Below are 17408 nucleotides of genomic sequence, written 5' to 3' on the forward strand. Positions count from 1 at the left end.
AGGACGTCTCTTTTCATTGAGTTGATTTCTGTTTCTGTCTGTTGCTCCGCTGTTTCAGAGTCAAATGAAGAGATTTCTGATGTTGCTGTTTGTGTCCTGCAGATGTGGAGCAGCTGCTGGTGATTAAAGAAGAGGTTCCCCCTGAGCTGCAGGACCCAGAGCCCCCCCACATTAAAGAGGAGTGGGAGGAGCTCAGGATCAGTGAGGAGGGAGGGCAGCTTCAAGGGCAGGAGGAGGCTGATATCACCACGTTCCCCTTCACTCTGGTCCCTGTGAAGAGTGAAGGGAACAAAGAGAAACCTCAGTTCCCACAGCTTCACCAGAGTCTCACTGAGGAGAACTTGAAAGAAGAGTCTCTGAGCAGCAGCCCAGTTCATCCTCTGAAAACAGAAGCTGATGGAGAAGAGAGTGGAGAACCAGAACCAGCCAGCAAGGTAGATCCAGATCCACTTGTACAACCCCAGACTGAAGACCAGATGTCAGACTCTTCTGAAGCTGAGCCTGAAGTCAGTGAGGATGAGCGTCCTTTTAGGTGCTCAACATGCAGTAAAGGTTTTCGAAACAGAAGGAGTTTGGATGTACACATGAGAACACACACTGGGGAGAAACTGTTCCCATGCTCAGTTTGTGGAGGAAGGTTTTCAGAAAAGGGATATCTGAAAAGACACATGAGAACACACACAGGGGAGAAACCATTCCCCTGCTCAGTTTGTGGCACAAGATTTTCAGAAAAGGGGCATCTGAAAAGACACATGAGAACGCACACTGGGGAGAAACCATTCCCATGCTCAGTTTGTGGCACAAGATTCTCAGTTAAGGAACATCTAGAATCACACATGAGAATGCACACAGGGGAGAAACCATATCCCTGCTCAGTTTGTGGCACAAGATTTTCAGTTAAGGGAGATCTGAAAACACACATGAGAACACACACTGGGGAGAAACCATTTCCCTGCTCAGTTTGTGGCGGAAGGTTTTCAGAAAAGGGATATCTGAATAGACACATGAGAACACACACTGGGGAGAAACCATTTCCCTGCTCTGTTTGTGGCACAAGATTTTCAGAAAAGGGGCATCTGAAAAGACACGAGAACTCACACTGGGGAGAAACCATATCCCTGCTCACTTTGTGGCAAAAGATTCTCAGTTCAGGGAGATCTGAAAACACATGAGAACTCATACTGGGGAGAAACCATTTCCCTGCTCAGTTTGTGGTAAAAGATTCTCAGAAAAGGGACATCTGAAAAGACACATGAGAATGCACACTGGGAAGAAACCACCTTTGCAAGACGTGGCTTTGAAGCGTGACAAGAGTGGGAGACGCAGGTTGACGGCCAAAAAATGAATTTATTTCATGAAAAAACACAACGATGAACCAAAATTGAACTCAGACAACAATGTGATGTGATCGTCAGTACAGTTGGTGGTGTGGGTTCATGTGTGCATGTGTGTAAGGGAGGTGGAAAGAAGAGATGTTGTCTGCTGAAAGTCGAAGTCATAATGGATGAGGAGGAAGAGAGGCTCCCGGCCAGCAAGGCGGGTTCTGTATGTAGAGAGCACCGGGCCCAGGAGCTTCAACTAGGAGGAACGAACAGCCCCCCACCCTCCAGATACCTGCTGCAACACAAGGAACAGCATGAAAGGCACCAACCACGGGACCTTTATACCCCCCCCCCCCCCCCCCCCACACACACACACACACCCTCAAGAAAGGGGTCCGGAAGCAAGTCACGGCACCAAAGTACCTGAAATGCATTTTTTTTAAAAGCCGAAATGATAATGAACCAAACCCCCTCAAACCATGTACATCACCCATTGTTCTGTACAGATGAGGTAAACCTATCAGGAGGTGAACCAGTGGCTGCTCCGGTGGTCCAGCATCTCTTGTCCCAAGCTACCGCATTGACCGGTGCACCCAGAAAGCAATGATGTAGGAGGCTAGGAAAAGACAAGAGGAGAACCAGAGACAGGAAAACAGTTCACTATCAATTTCCACACTGAAGGAACTCTGGAGAACGCGTCCACCACCACTTTGTTGGTCCCCTTCACACAGGAACTATCCAGTGTGACTGCAGGAACAGAGACAAAGAGAGGAGAAAACTCAGCAGGACAGAGACAGGATGAAGCTGAAATCATGGAGCCACCATTGGACAGGAGGGTGTGAGGGCTGATCTGATTTCTCTGAGGTCACCATCAAAGATCCACTTGGCACCAAGTACTGATCTTTATAATGAAGTATTGATCCTGATCAAACACTGAATTGTCTTTGAGATGTGTGAAAATAAATGAGTGGGCGGAGTCTCTGATATCAGTGATGTCATCCAGCTGATGGAGACATATGGGATATCAGCTGGAGCCTCCGGTGAAGTACCTTTAGTAGTAGTACACATGCAGTATACGCTCAGTACTGGCTCCTACACAGACACAGCGAGCGCTGCTTTAACAAATACATGGTTCCTATGTGAGGAACTGGTTGGATTTCCGGTGTATCAGGACCAGGACTGAAGTTGGTCCCTGACCGTCCTGGAGGGGCGGCTGTAACACAGGATGAGTTTTCACAGTGAAGGTCTTCTTCTTCTACAGCTGAATTAAAGTGTAAACAGCCGTCTACACACCTTTAAATGTCCTTATAAACTTGTCTTTTAATGAACTTTCTGTCCTCTTTTGAAGTCGTCAGTGCTTTTGTTTCCATGTAGAGGCTCTACTTGATCACCACCCTTGTGTTTGACTATTTGGAGTGGATGTTGTCTTCAGACATCTTTCTACTTTAAATAGGTGAAAGAGTTGTTTTTCCATCTCATGTTGTTCCTGCAATGATTGAAGGCAACAAACAACAACACATTATTTGCCATTTTTCATGTTATTTTGAACTTTTCAATTTTTATCTCAGTTATGGATAAAAATCCTTCTTCTTCCTCTTCTGTGTTTTACGGCAGTGGTTCTCTGAGTTTGAAACTCCACATTTGAACTGCAGCATCAATCAATCAATCAATCAATGGATTTGGATGGATTTAGCGTTTGTTCTGTCTTCTCTTTTTTCCGTTGTACTTGTGGTCATCATTGTCTCCAATCAGAAAATCTGAGGCTGGGACGTCTTGATGACGCTTGAAGAAAGGAAGCAGGTCTCAGAGGAGTGTGGACAGTGCAGTCCTCAGCTTTCTAGTTCCTGGTCTCCAGCCCTTCTCTCTTGTTGAGCAGCCAGCATCTCAGAGCCTTGTCCAAGACCTGCAGCCAAACTGCACCGTCTGCACCACATTCACCTTTAAAAACTGAGTGGATGTCATCAGGGAGGGAAAATGCTGGAGTTCCTTGTCCTTTGCTTGGATTTGTTTGATTTTTTATTGAGTTTGACTCGCTGGAAGAAGACTTGTTGATCCAGGAATGAAGCTGGATTCTTCTGTGCAGTGCATTCATTGAGTTGAAGTGTGGCTGTACATTCAATGATCAGTGTTATGGTTTCCTTTCCTGTGTTAAGTTGTTGCTCACACACACACACACACACACACACACACACACACACACACACACACACACACACACACACACTGCTGTCTGAACACTGAAGCTGAGGAGAGAGACTAATTTGCACCATCTTTTGGGGTTTCTATCTCTTTCCACACACAAATGCAGGCTGGCTCCTGAGTGGTTTACAGCTTTTATGAAGGCGTGTGCTTTGTTGCCATGGAGACCAGAGCTTCAACAGGGTGATGAGTTCTTGAAAGCAGAGTTGGAGTTTGTTTGTGGACTGAACAGTAAACTCCTTTCTTATGTGGGACGTTTGAATAAAACATTGAAATGAAAATCACTCTCCTTATCGTTTTTGATGCTGCAGTTTTTATGTTTCTGTAGACGTTTGGATTCAAGGATTCAAGGATCTTGATTGTCAAACCACTCACATTTCCATGTTGGTGGTACGAAAATTGAACTCTGGTCCCGGGGTAGCAAGAGATAGCATAATAAAGAGTGGAGAACAGAAATAAGGATTTACAGACAGAAAAGATATTTACAGAAGGATTTATATATATATATCCATCCATCGTCATCTTCCACTTATTCCTACACATTAAGGGTCGCGGGGGGGCTGGAGCCTATCCCAGCATCTACAGGTGAGAGACAGGGTTCACCCTGGACAGATCGCCAGTCCATCACACAGAGACGAACAACCATTCACACTCACATTCATACCTACGGTCAATTTAGAGTGTCAATCAGCCTCATCCCCAATTGCATGTTTTTGGCCTTTGGGAGGAAGCCGGAGTACTAGAGAGAACCCACACAGGAACAGGGAGACTCACACAGAAAGATCCCGTGCCCGAGCCGGGACGCGAACCCGGCATCTTCTTGCTGTGAGGCCACAGTGCTAACCACTGCACCACCGTGCAGCCCTTATATATATATATATATATATATATATATATATATATATATATATAAATATAAAATTATATATATATAATTCAACACAGTTCAAGTGTTTCTAATGAAGCAGAATGTTCTCCTCTACTTTCCCCAGTTGAGTTTCTTTCATGTCCTCCTGAGATCAAAGAGAGAATTCTAGGTACAAATAAATACACTATCAAAGCCCCCTGATGACATCATCATCAATTCTGACTTTGATCTGGAGGCTCTTGCTTCAAATAAAATCCGTTGTTCCAGGCAAAAATCTGCATACAAACACAAAAACAAACACACACACATAAACACACACAAACACACACGCGCACACATACACACACAAACACACACACGCACACGCACACACACACTCCCAGTCACTAACCCATACTGTCATCACTTAAACCACCACTGGAGTATTGAAAGAGATTCCACATGTTGGTCAACCAGAGAAGCTCCAACTGGTGAAGGTCATCCAACCCTGCATGAAGGTCAACCTCCACCATCTGCTGCTCATTAGCAGGGACTTAGCTCCAATGGTAGAGTGCTAGCTTAGCATGTGAGAGGTAGAGGGATCCATGCCCTCCTTCTCAGAATACTTCAGCTTGTTCTGTTGATCAGAGGAGCTGCTGGGTGATGAATGCTGATGTTTGTCCACTGGTGTGATAAAGTGTCCCCTGTTACTGAGATGAGGATGAACACCTGCTCAGGTCAAAGCTGCAATCAAACCAGGGACTCTGAACCTCCCACACAGTGAAGGAGTTTGTCCTGCAGGTTGATGGACACTTATTAAGTTCTATCTTTGATCAAATATAAGAAATGTAAAATAATTCAACATTGATTGCATTTCCCTCCTGTCTTTGGTGCCCTCAGACTTTCTGAGAACTGTAGGAGGAACTGCTCTCTGTTCTGTGTTTGTTCTGCTCAGTGGAGGAAGGAACGAAGGACTGGAGCTCTAAGATTTTCAGTTCCTACATCAGTGAACAGACTTTCTGTGCTGCAAGGAACCAAAGCTACGAAGGAGGATTACAGAGTTTGGGAGTCAGTGACTTAATAGAGTCTAACAAAGGGTTGAACCTGAATGAGACAGTCACCCTTCAACATGGGGCCATGGCAGAGTGAACCAAGAACACTACAATGGGGGTGAGAGTGGAGCCATGATGGACTCACAGTTCATCACCTCCACCATCATGTGGACCACCTGATCACCTCTCCCTCAACCTCTAAATAACTCATTCCCTGACCGGGAATCAAACCCCGGCCGCGGCGGTGAGAGCGCCGAATCCTAGCCACTAGACCATCAGGGACCACACTGAGCTCTCCAACAACAGAGACTATAGACAATGACTCAAGAACACAGGACTCTGTGGTCTCAGCTTGAGATGCAGAGGGTCCACCAAGACCACCAGACACCTCAGCCCCCGAAAGAAAGTCCACCCCCAGGATCCTGCCCCCCTCTGCTCCAACTCAGCCCTCCATTCATAACTGACTTTGTCTCAGTCTCTTCACAATGCCAGTCACTGAAACACTGACAATGTGATGGGGGCTTCCTGTCTTCATTACATTTTCTTCAAAGGATCCCGTGTGTCTTCTTTCTCTCTGTCTGTACTGGAGTGTGGTACCAGGCCCAGCTTGAATGGGTGACTGTGTCTGAGTGGGTCGAGGCTGGGCTGCAAGTATTGGGAGGTTAGAACCCATCTGTGAGGCTCCAGGTGGAGCGATCACCTGTGAGGGTCCAGGGACAGCAGGAAGCTGCACAGATGGTAAAGACATGGAAGGGAGACAGGTGGTGCTGGAGCAGTGACAGGAAGTGTCTGGCATTTTGGTTCATCCTGTGAGCTGACGTGAGGTTGTGGTTTTGCCTCCAGCCTCACCTCCTCATCAGTGTTCAAAAGGTTCAAAGGTGAAAAAATGGGATTCAACCAAACAGCTGGAATGAAGAGTTGGTAACACTTGCAGAGCTGCAGGGAGCTGGACAGGTCTCACCGTGGGGGGATTTCCTGATTCTCCTGAGACCTGCAATGCTGGCTGGACCTTTGGAAAAAGAACACAACAAATCTTCATAAACATTTACTTCAGCAGGAACACACAAGAAGGTGGGACTGGTTCCTTTTTCATGTTCACTATTTTGTCGTCTTGGTTCATGTTTTGGTTGTCAAAGTTAATTCTGAATATTTGTGGAAAGTTCGCCTGCCTTTACTTGTACCAATACTTCCTTTAGTAACAAATTAAAAAGCTCAAGCTAAACTTCAGTCAGGACAACCATTCTTTCTCATTCTTCGACCTCTGTTTTATGTCCATGACCATCCTGTCTGTCACCTTTTGTGATGGAGACATCGGTTGATGACATCAGCAACGGTCCTCAACCTAACTGCCTCTGCCAGAAGTGAGCTGTCATCTGTCTCAGGGGACACAGTCGGGTGGACCGGGGCGGATGAGGGCCTGCTGCTTCCTTGAAATATTTCTCAATATTTCAGTTGCAACTGTATAGTGATGGTGGGTCAGTTTAGAGCTGTCAGTCAATGTTAATAATTGATCTTAGCATCTGGAGATTATTTTAGGAACACAAATACTTTTACTTCATTCTGAGGATGAGCAGACGTTCAATATAATTCTCATTTCCTGGTCAAAGACTCCTGCTAGTCAGAGAGGATCTGGGCTGGATTGTAAAGCTTCAGAGAGGGAAACCTTCACTCTGGACTGGAAAAGAGCAGCCTCAGCTTCCTGGAGCCTGACTTGCCTCTGTGGTCTAAGGTTGTGTGGGCTGACATCACAGTGAAACTCCTGAGATCACAGAGCCTTTGAGATCACAGGCTGACTTCCTTTTTATCCCTAAAATGAAGAAGAAAAATGTTGTGTCTGTGTTTGTGTTGCTGCATCAGTTAAACAGTGACTCTGACAGAGGGGGTGTAGCTCAGTGGTAGAGCGCATGCTTCGCATGTATGAGGCCCCGGGTTCAATCCCTGGCATCTCCAGCTGGTCCTTTGGAGCCTTCATCTTATCAGCTAAATTGATCCATAAATGTGACAACAGTTGATAACAAACTACCAGAAGAGAAACCAGTCTGTTGCATATCAAAGTATTTGTAGCTGCGTCAGTGTGACTGTGAGCCTTCATTTGTTTCCTCCAAAAAGTTTAAAATGAACTCAATGCTGAATCCCTCATCGTCATCACTGAGCTGCAGAACTGGTCCATGCAGGAGGCTGAGCAGGTCTTCCTCTCTGGTCCAGTGTCTCAGCACAGGTCAGAGTAGAGAATTAAAACATGAACACAAATCTTTATCAGCTATTTACTGATATCAGTGACTACCTTCAAGTAAGAGTGTTAGTGAATGGACCCTTTTTAAAGTTTATGTTATAATGTTTGAAAAATGATGCTCACAAAATCACAATAAAAGTGTTTGTGCTAAAATGATTCCAGTAGATTTTATTGCCATTTTAAGAGTTCAAGCGTATTTTGATGACATTGTTTGATGTCATGACTCTCAGTTACTTTAGCAGGACCATCGTGACATGAAATCTTCCTCATCATCCCATATCGACCCTCAACCCCTCACACAGAACCAGGAGCCCTCAACTGAAGGAACCTTTAAAACTGAGAAGTTGGAAAGAAAGCAGTATTTGGGTGGAACGAACCTTAAAAACTATAAATTAGAAAGTATTTTGTTGGAATGAACCTTTAAAACTATAAATTAGAAAGTATTTTGGTGGAACGAACCTTCAAAACTATAAATTAGAAAGTATTTTGGTGGAATGAACCTTTAAAACTATAAATTAGAAAGTATTTGGTGGAATGAACCTTTAAAACTATAAATTAGAAAGTATTTTGGTGGAATGAACCTTTAAAACTATAAATTAGAAAGTATTTTGGTGGAATGAACCTTTAAAACTATATATTAGAAAGTATTTTGGTGGAACGAACCTTTAAAACTATAAATTAGAAAGTATTTTGGTGGAACGAACCTTTAAAACTATAAATTGTAAGAGTTGCGAATGAACTCAAAATGATGCTAACAGTAATGTAGTGATAGTTGCTAATCAACTCAGTGATGCTTACAGTAATGTAGTAAGTGTTTCGAATAACCTCAAAGTGATGCTAACAGTCATTTAGTAAGAGTTGCTACGAACCTCAAAATAATGCGACAGTAATGTAGTAAAAGTTGCTTCCAACCTCAAAATATTGCGACAGTGATGTCGGAAGAATTGCTAATGATCTCAAAATGATGCGACAGTGATGTAGTAAGAATTACCAATGAACTCAAAATGATGCTAACAGTAATGGAGTGAAACTTTCAAATAACCTCAAAGTGATGCTTACAGTCATGTAGTAAGTGTTGCTACGAACCTCAAAATAATGCGACAGTAATGTAGTAAAAGCTGCTACGAACCTCAAAATATTGCGACAGTGATGTTGGAAGAATTGCTACTGAACTCAAAATGATGCTAACAGTAATGTAGTGATAGTTGCTACGAACCTCAATATAATGCGACAGTAATGTAGTAAAAGTTGCTACGAACCTCAAAATATTGCGACAGTGATGTTGGAAGAATTGCTACTGAACTCAAAATGATGCTAACAGTAATGTAGTGATAGTTGCTACGAACCTCAAAATGATGCTAACAGTAATGTAGTGATAGTTGCTACGAACCTCAAAATATTGCGACAGTGATGTCGGAAGAATTGCTAATGAACTCAAAATGATGCTAACAGTAATGTAGTGATAGTTGCTAATCAAGTCAGTGATGCTTACAGTAATGTAGAAAGTGTTTCGAATAACCTCTAAGTGATGCTGACAGTCATGTAGTAAGAGTTGCAACGAACCTAAATATAATGCGACAGTAATGTAGTAAAAGTCGCTACGAACCTCAAAATTTTGCGACAGTGATGTCGGAAGAATTGCTAATGAACTTAAAATGATGCTAACAGTAATGTAGTGATAGTTGCTAAACAACTCAGTGATGCTGACAGTAATGTAGTAAGTGTTTCGAATAACCTCAAAAGTGATGGTGACAGTCATGTAGGAAGAGTTGCTACGAACCTCAAAATAATGCGACAGTGATGTCAGAAGAATTACTAATGATCTCAAAATGATGCAAACAGTAATGGAGTGAACGTTTCGAATAACCTCAAAGTGATGCTTACAGTCTTGTAGTAAGAGTTGCTACGAACCTCAAAATAATGCGACAGTGATGTCGGAAGAATTGCTAATGATCTCAAAATGATGCGACAGTGATGTAGTAAGAATTGCTCATGAACTCAAAATGATGCTAAAAGTAATGGAGTGAACGTGTCGAATAACCTCAAAGTGATGCTGACAGTCTTGTACTAAGAGTTGCTACGAACCTCAAAATAATGCTACAGTGATGTCGGAACAATTGCTAATGATCTAAAAATGATGCGACAGTGATGTCTATGAATTGCTAATAAACTCAAAATGATGCTAACAGTAATGTAGTGATAGTTGCTAATAAACTCAAAGTGATGCTGACAGTAATGTAGTAAGAGTTGCTACGAACCTTAAAATAATGCAACAATAATGTAGTAAGAGTTGCTACGAACCTCAAAATATTGTGACAGTGATGTCGGAAGAACTGCTAATGATCTCAAAATGATGCTAACAGTAATGTAGTAAGAATTGCTAATGAACTCAAGATGATGCTAACAATAATGTAGTGATAGTTGCTAAGAAACTCAGTGATGCTTACAGTAATGTAGTAAGAGTTTCGAAAAACCTCAAAGTGATGCTGACAGTCATTTAGAAAGAGTTGCTAATGAACTCAATTCAATGCGACAGTGATGTCGTGAGAATTGCTCAAACACTCAAAATGATGCTAACAGTAATGTAGTGATAGTTGCTAATAAACTCAAAGTGATGCTGACAGTAATGTAGTAAGAGTTGCTACGAACCTCAAAATAATGTGACAGTGATGTCGGAAGAATTGCTAATGATCTCAAAATGATGCGACAGTGATTTAGTAAGAATTGCTCATGAACTCAAAATGATGCTAACAGTAATGGAGTGAACGTTTCGAATAACCTCAAAGTGATGCTGACAGTCATGTACTAAGAGTTGCTACGAACCTCAAAATATTGCGACAGTGATGTAGTAAAAGTTGCTACAAACCTCAGAATATTGCGACAGTGATGTCGGAAGACTTGCTCATGAACTCAAGATGATGCAAACAGTAATGGAGTGAAACTTTCGAATAACCTCAAAGTGATGCTGACAGTCATGTAGTAAGAGTTGCTAGGAACATCAAAATAATGCGACAGTAATGTAGTAAAAGTTGCTACGAACCTCAAAATATTGCGAAAGCGATGTCGGAAGAACTGCTAATGAACTCAAGATGATGCTAACAGTAATGTAGTGATAGTTGCTAAGAAACTCAGTGATGCTTACAGTAATGTAGAAAGAGTTTCGAATAACCTCAAAGTGATGCTGACAGTCATTTAGGAAGAGTTGCTCATGAACTCAATTTAATGCTACAGTGATGTCGTGAGAATTGCTAAAAAACTCAAAATGATGCTGACAGTAATGTAGTGATAGTTGCTAATAAACTTAAAGTGATGCTGACAGTAATGGACTGAACGTTTTGAATAACCTCAAAGTGATGCTGACAGTCACGTACTAAGTGTTGCTACGAACCTCAAAATATTGCGACAGTGATGTCGGAAGAACTGCTAATGAACTCAAGATGATGCTAACAGTAATGTAGTGATAGTTGCAAAGAAACTCAGTGATGCTTAGAGTATTGTAGTAAGAGTTTCGAAAAACCTCAAAGTGATGCTGACAGTCATTTAGGAAGAGTTGCTAATGAACTCAATTTAATGCTACAGTGATGTCGTGAGAATTGCTCAACAACTCAAAATGATGCCAACAGTAATGTAGTGATAGTTGCTAATGAACTCAAAGTGATGCTGACAGTAATGTAGTAAGAGTTGCTACGAACCTTAAAATAATGCAACAATAATGTAGTCAGAGTTGCTACGAACCTCAAAATATTGCGACAGTGATGTCGGAAGAATTGCTCATGAACTCAAGATGATGCTAACAGTAATGTAGTAAGAATTGCTAATGAACTTAAAATGATGCTAACAGTAATGTTGTGATAGTTGCTAAGAAACTCAGTGATGCTAACAGTAATGTAGTAAGAGTTGCTACGAACCTCAAAATATTGCGACAGTGATGTCAGAAGGATTGCTAATGAACTCAAAATGATGCTAACAGTAATGTAGTGATAGTTGCTAATCAACTCAGTGATGCTTACAGTAATGTAGTAAGAGTTTCGAAAAACCTCAAAGTGATGCTGACAGTCATTTGGAAGAGTTGCAAATGAACTCAATTTAATGCTACAGTGATGTTGTGAGAATTGCTCATGAACTCAAAATGATGCTAACAGTAATCTAGTGATAGTTGCTAATCAACTCAGTGATGCTAAATATAATGTAGAAAGAGTTTCGAACAACCTAAAAGTGATGCTGAATGTCGTTTAGGAAGAGTTGCTAATGAACTCAATTTAATGCTACAGTGATGTCGTGTGAATTGCTCCACAACTCAAAAAAATGCGAACAGTAATGTAGTGATAGTTGCTAATAACCTCAAAGTGATGCTAACAGTCATGTACAGACAGTTGCTACGAACCTCAAAATAATGCGACAGTAATGTAGTAAAAGTTGCTACGAACCTCAAAATATTGCGACAGTGATGTCGGAAGAATTGCTCATGAACTCAAGATGATGCTAACAGTAATGTAGTGATAGTTGCTAAGAAACTCAGTGATGCTTACAGTAATGTAGTAAGAGTTTTGAAAAACCTCAAAGTGATGCTGACAGTCATTTAGAAAAAGTTGCTAATGAACTCAATTAAATGCTACAGTGATGTCGTGAGAATTGCTCAACAACTCAAAATGATGCTAACAGTAATTTAGTGATAGTTGCTAAAAAACTCAAAGTGATGCTGACGGTAATGTAGGAAGTGTTGCTACGAACCTCAAAATAATGCGACAGTAATGTAGTAAAAGTTGCTACGAACCTCAAAATATTGCGACAGTGATGTCGGAAGAATTGCCAATGAACTCAAAATGATGCTAACAGTAATCGAGTGAAACTTTCGAATAACCTCAAAGTGATGCTGACAGTCATGTAGTAAGTGTTGCTACGAACCTCAAAATAATGCGACAGTAATGTAGTAAGTGTTGCTACGAACCTCAAAATAATGCGACAGTAATGTAGTAAAAGTTGCTACGAACCTCAAAATATTGCGACAGTGATGTCGGAAGAATTGCTCATGAGCTCAAGATGATGCTAACAGTAATGTAGTGATAGTTGCTAAGAAACTCAGTGATGCTTAAAGTAATGTCGTAAGAGTTTCGAACAACCTCAAAGTGATGCTGACAGTCATTTAGTAAGAGTTGCTAATGAACTCAATTTAATGCTACAGTGATGTCGTGGGAATTGCTCAAAAACTCAAAATGATGCTAACTGTAATGTAATGATAGTTGCTAATAAACTCAAAGTGATGCTGACCGTAATGTAGTAAGAGTTGCTACGAACCTTAAAATAATGCAACGATAATGTAGTAAGAGTTGCTACGAACCTCAAAATATTGCGACAGTGATGTCGGAAGAACTGCTAATGAACTCAAGATGATGCTAACATTAATGTAGTGATAGTTGCTAAGAAACTCAGTGATGCTTACAGTAATGTAGAAAGAGTTTGGAACAACCTCAAAGTGATCCTGACAGTCATTTAGGAAGAGTTGCTAATGAACTCAATTTGATGCTACAGTGATGTCTTGAGAATTGCTCATAAACTCAAAATGATGCTAACAGTAATGTAGTGATAGTTGCTAATAAACTCAAAGTGATGCTGACAGTAATGTAGAAAGAGTTGCTACGAACCTCAAAATATTGCGACAGTGATGGAGTAAAAGTTGCTACGAACCTTAAAATATTGCGACAGTGATGTCGGAAGAATTGCTAATGAACTCAAGATGATGCTAACAGTAATGGAGTGAAACTTTCGAATAACCTCAAAGTGATGCTGACAGTCATGTAGTAAGTGTTGCTACGAACCTCAAAATAATGCGACAGTAATGTAGTAAAAGTTGCTACGAACCTCAAAATATTGCGACAGTGATGTCGGAAGAATTGCTAATGAACTCAAGATGATGCTAACAGTAATGTAGTGATAGTTGCTAAGAAACTCAAAGTGATGCTGAGAGTAATGTAGTAAGAGTTGCTACGAACCTTAAAATAATGCAACAATAATGTAGTAATAGTTGCTACGAACCTCAAAATATTGCGACAGTAATGTCGGAAGAATTGCTAATGATCTCAAAATGATGCGACAGTGATGTCGGAAGAATTGCTAATGAACTCAAAATGATGCTAACAGTAATGTAGTGATAGTTGCTAATCAACTCAGTGACGCTTACAGTAATGTAGAAAGAGTTTCGAACAACCTCAAAGTGATGCTGACAGTCATTTAGGAAGAGTTGCTGATGAACTCAATTTAATGCTACAGTGATGTCGTGAGAATTGCTAATGAACTCAAGATGATGCTAAAAGTAATGTAGTGATAGTTGCTAATAAAGTCAAAGTGATGCTGACAGTAATGTAGTGATAGTTGCTAAGAAACTCAGTGATGCTTAAAGTAATGTAGTAAGAGTTTTGAACAACCTCAAAGTGATGCTGACAGTCATTTAGTAAGAGTTGCTAATGAACTCAATTTAATGCGACAGTGATGTCGTGAGAATTGCTCCACAACTCAAAATGATGCTAACAGTAATGTAGTGATAGTTGCTAATAACCACAAAGTGATGCTAACAGTCATGTACAAACAGTTGCTACGAACCTCAAAATAATGCAACAATAATGTAGTGATAGTTGCTAAGAAACTCAGTGATGCTTACAGTAATGTAGTAAGAGTTTCGAAAAACCTCAAAGTGATGCTGACAGTCATTTAGAAAAAGTTGCTAATGAACTCAATTAAATGCTACAGTGATGTCGTGAGAATTGCTCAACAACTCAAAATGATGCTAACAGTAATTTAGTGATAGTTGCTAAAAAACTCAAAGTGATGCTGACGGTAATGTAGGAAGTGTTTCTACGAACCTCAAAATAATGCGACAGTAATGTAGTAAAAGTTGCTACGAACCTCAAAATATTGCGACAGTGATGTCGGAAGAATTGCCAATGAACTCAAAATGATGCTAACAGTAATCGAGTGAAACTTTCGAATAACCTCAAAGTGATGCTGACAGTCATGTAGTAAGTGTTGCTACGAACCTCAAAATAATGCGACAGTAATGTAGTAAGTGTTGCTACGAACCTCAAAATAATGCGACAGTAATGTAGTAAAAGTTGCTACGAACCTCAAAATATTGCGACAGTGATGTCGGAAGAATTGCTCATGAGCTCAAGATGATGCTAACAGTAATGTAGTGATAGTTGCTAAGAAACTCAGTGATGCTTAAAGTAATGTCGTAAGAGTTTCGAACAACCTCAAAGTGATGCTGACAGTCATTTAGTAAGAGTTGCTAATGAACTCAATTTAATGCTACAGTGATGTCGTGGGAATTGCTCAAAAACTCAAAATGATGCTAACTGTAATGTAATGATAGTTGCTAATAAACTCAAAGTGATGCTGACCGTAATGTAGTAAGAGTTGCTACGAACCTTAAAATAATGCAACGATAATGTAGTAAGAGTTGCTACGAACCTCAAAATATTGCGACAGTGATGTCGGAAGAACTGCTAATGAACTCAAGATGATGCTAACATTAATGTAGTGATAGTTGCTAAGAAACTCAGTGATGCTTACAGTAATGTAGAAAGAGTTTGGAACAACCTCAAAGTGATCCTGACAGTCATTTAGGAAGAGTTGCTAATGAACTCAATTTGATGCTACAGTGATGTCTTGAGAATTGCTCATAAACTCAAAATGATGCTAACAGTAATGTAGTGATAGTTGCAAATAAACTCAAAGTGATGCTGACAGTAATGTAGAAAGAGTTGCTACGAACCTCAAAATATTGCGACAGTGATGGAGTAAAAGTTGCTACGAACCTTAAAATATTGCGACAGTGATGTCGGAAGAATTGCTAATGAACTCAAGATGATGCTAACAGTAATGGAGTGAAACTTTCGAATAACCTCAAAGTGATGCTGACAGTCATGTAGTAAGTGTTGCTACGAACCTCAAAATAATGCGACAGTAATGTAGTAAAAGTTGCTACGAACCTCAAAATATTGCGACAGTGATGTCGGAAGAATTGCTAATGAACTCAAGATGATGCTAACAGTAATGTAGTGATAGTTGCTAAGAAACTCAAAGTGATGCTGAGAGTAATGTAGTAAGAGTTGCTACGAACCTTAAAATAATGCAACAATAATGTAGTAATAGTTGCTACGAACCTCAAAATATTGCGACAGTGATGTCGGAAGAATTGCTAATGAACTCAAGATGATGCTAACAGTAATGTAGTGATAGTTGCTAAGAAACTCAAAGTGATGCTGACAGTAATGTAGTAAAAGTCGCTATGAACCTGAAAATATTGCGACAGTGATGTCGGAAGAATTGCTAAAGATCTCAAAATGATGCGACAGTGATTCAGAAAGAATTGCTCATGAACTCAAAATGATGCTAACAGTAATGGAGTGAACGTTCGAATAACCTCAAAGTGATGCTGACAGTCTTGTACAAAGAGTTGCTACGAACATCAAAATAATGCGACAGTGATGTCAGAAGAATTGCTAATGAACTCCAAATGATGCGAACAGTAATGGAGTGAAAGTTTCGAATAACCTCAAAGTGATGCTGACAGTCATGTAGTAAGAGTTGCTACGAACTTCAATATAATGCGACAGTAATGTAGTAAAAGATGCTACGAACCTCAAAATATTGCGACAGTGATGTCGGAAGAACTGCTAATGATCTCAAAATGATGCTAACAGTAATGTAGTAAGAATTGCTAATGAACTCAAGATGATGCTAACAATAATGTAGTGATAGTTGCTAAGAAACTCAGTGATGCTTACAGTAATGTCGTAAGAGTTTCGAACAACCGCAAAGTGATGCTGACAGTCATTTAGTAAGAGTTGCTAATGAACTCAATTTAACGCTCAGTGATGTCGTGAGAATTGCTCAACAACTCAAAGTGATGCTGACAGTAATGTAGTAAGAGTTGCTTCGAACCTTAAAATAATGCAACAGTAATGTTGTAAGAGTTGCTACGAACCTCAAAATATTGCAACAGTGATGTCGTAAGAATTGCGAAAGAACTCAAAATGATGCTAACAGTAATGGAGTGAAACTTTACAATAACCTCAAAGTGATGCTTACAGTCATGTAGTAAGAGTTGCTTCGAACCTCAAAATAATGTGACAGTGATGTCGGAAGAACTGCTAATGATCTCAAAATGATGCTAACAGCAATGTAGTAAGAATTGCTAATGAACTCAAGATGATGCTAACAATAATGTAGTGATATTTGCTAATCAACTCAGTGATGCTTACAGTAATGTAGTAAGTGTTTCGAATAACCTCAAAGTGATGCTGACAGTCTTGTAGTAAGTGTTTCTACGAACCTCAAAATAATGCGACAGTAATGTAGTAAGAGTTGCTACGAACCTCAAAATATTGCGACAGTGATGTCGGAAGAATTGCTAATGATCTCAAAATGATGCGACAGTGATGTCGGAAGAATTGCTAATGAACTCAAAATGATGCTAACAGTAATGTAGTGATAGTTGCTAATCAACTCAGTGATGCTTACAGTAATGTAGTAAGAGTTTCGAACAACCTCAAAGTGATGCTGACAGTCATTTCGTAAGAGTTGCTAATGAACTCAATTTAATGCTACAGTGATGTCGTGAGAATTGCTCATGAACTCAAAATGATGCTAACAGTAATGTAGTGATAGTTGCTAATCAACTCAGTGACGCTTACAGTAATGTAGAAAGAGTTTCGAATAACCTCAAAGTGATGCTGACAGTCATTTAGGAAGAGTTG

General features: G+C 40.4%; 1 non-coding gene across 1 annotated transcript; it reads left to right on the forward strand.

Moving 5' to 3' along the window:
- Positions 1 to 7298: 7298 nt before the first annotated feature.
- trnaa-cgc (transfer RNA alanine (anticodon CGC)) lies at positions 7299 to 7370 on the forward strand. Its single transcript has one exon. It is a non-coding gene; the product is annotated as a tRNA-Ala (tRNA).
- Positions 7371 to 17408: the final 10038 nt, after the last annotated feature.

Source organism: Aulostomus chinensis, chromosome 1, assembly GCF_037954235.1.
Source record: "Aulostomus chinensis isolate RoL2024-O1b breed Wild chromosome 1, RoL_Achi_v1.0, whole genome shotgun sequence".
NCBI classification, from domain to species: domain Eukaryota; kingdom Metazoa; phylum Chordata; class Actinopteri; order Syngnathiformes; family Aulostomidae; genus Aulostomus; species Aulostomus chinensis.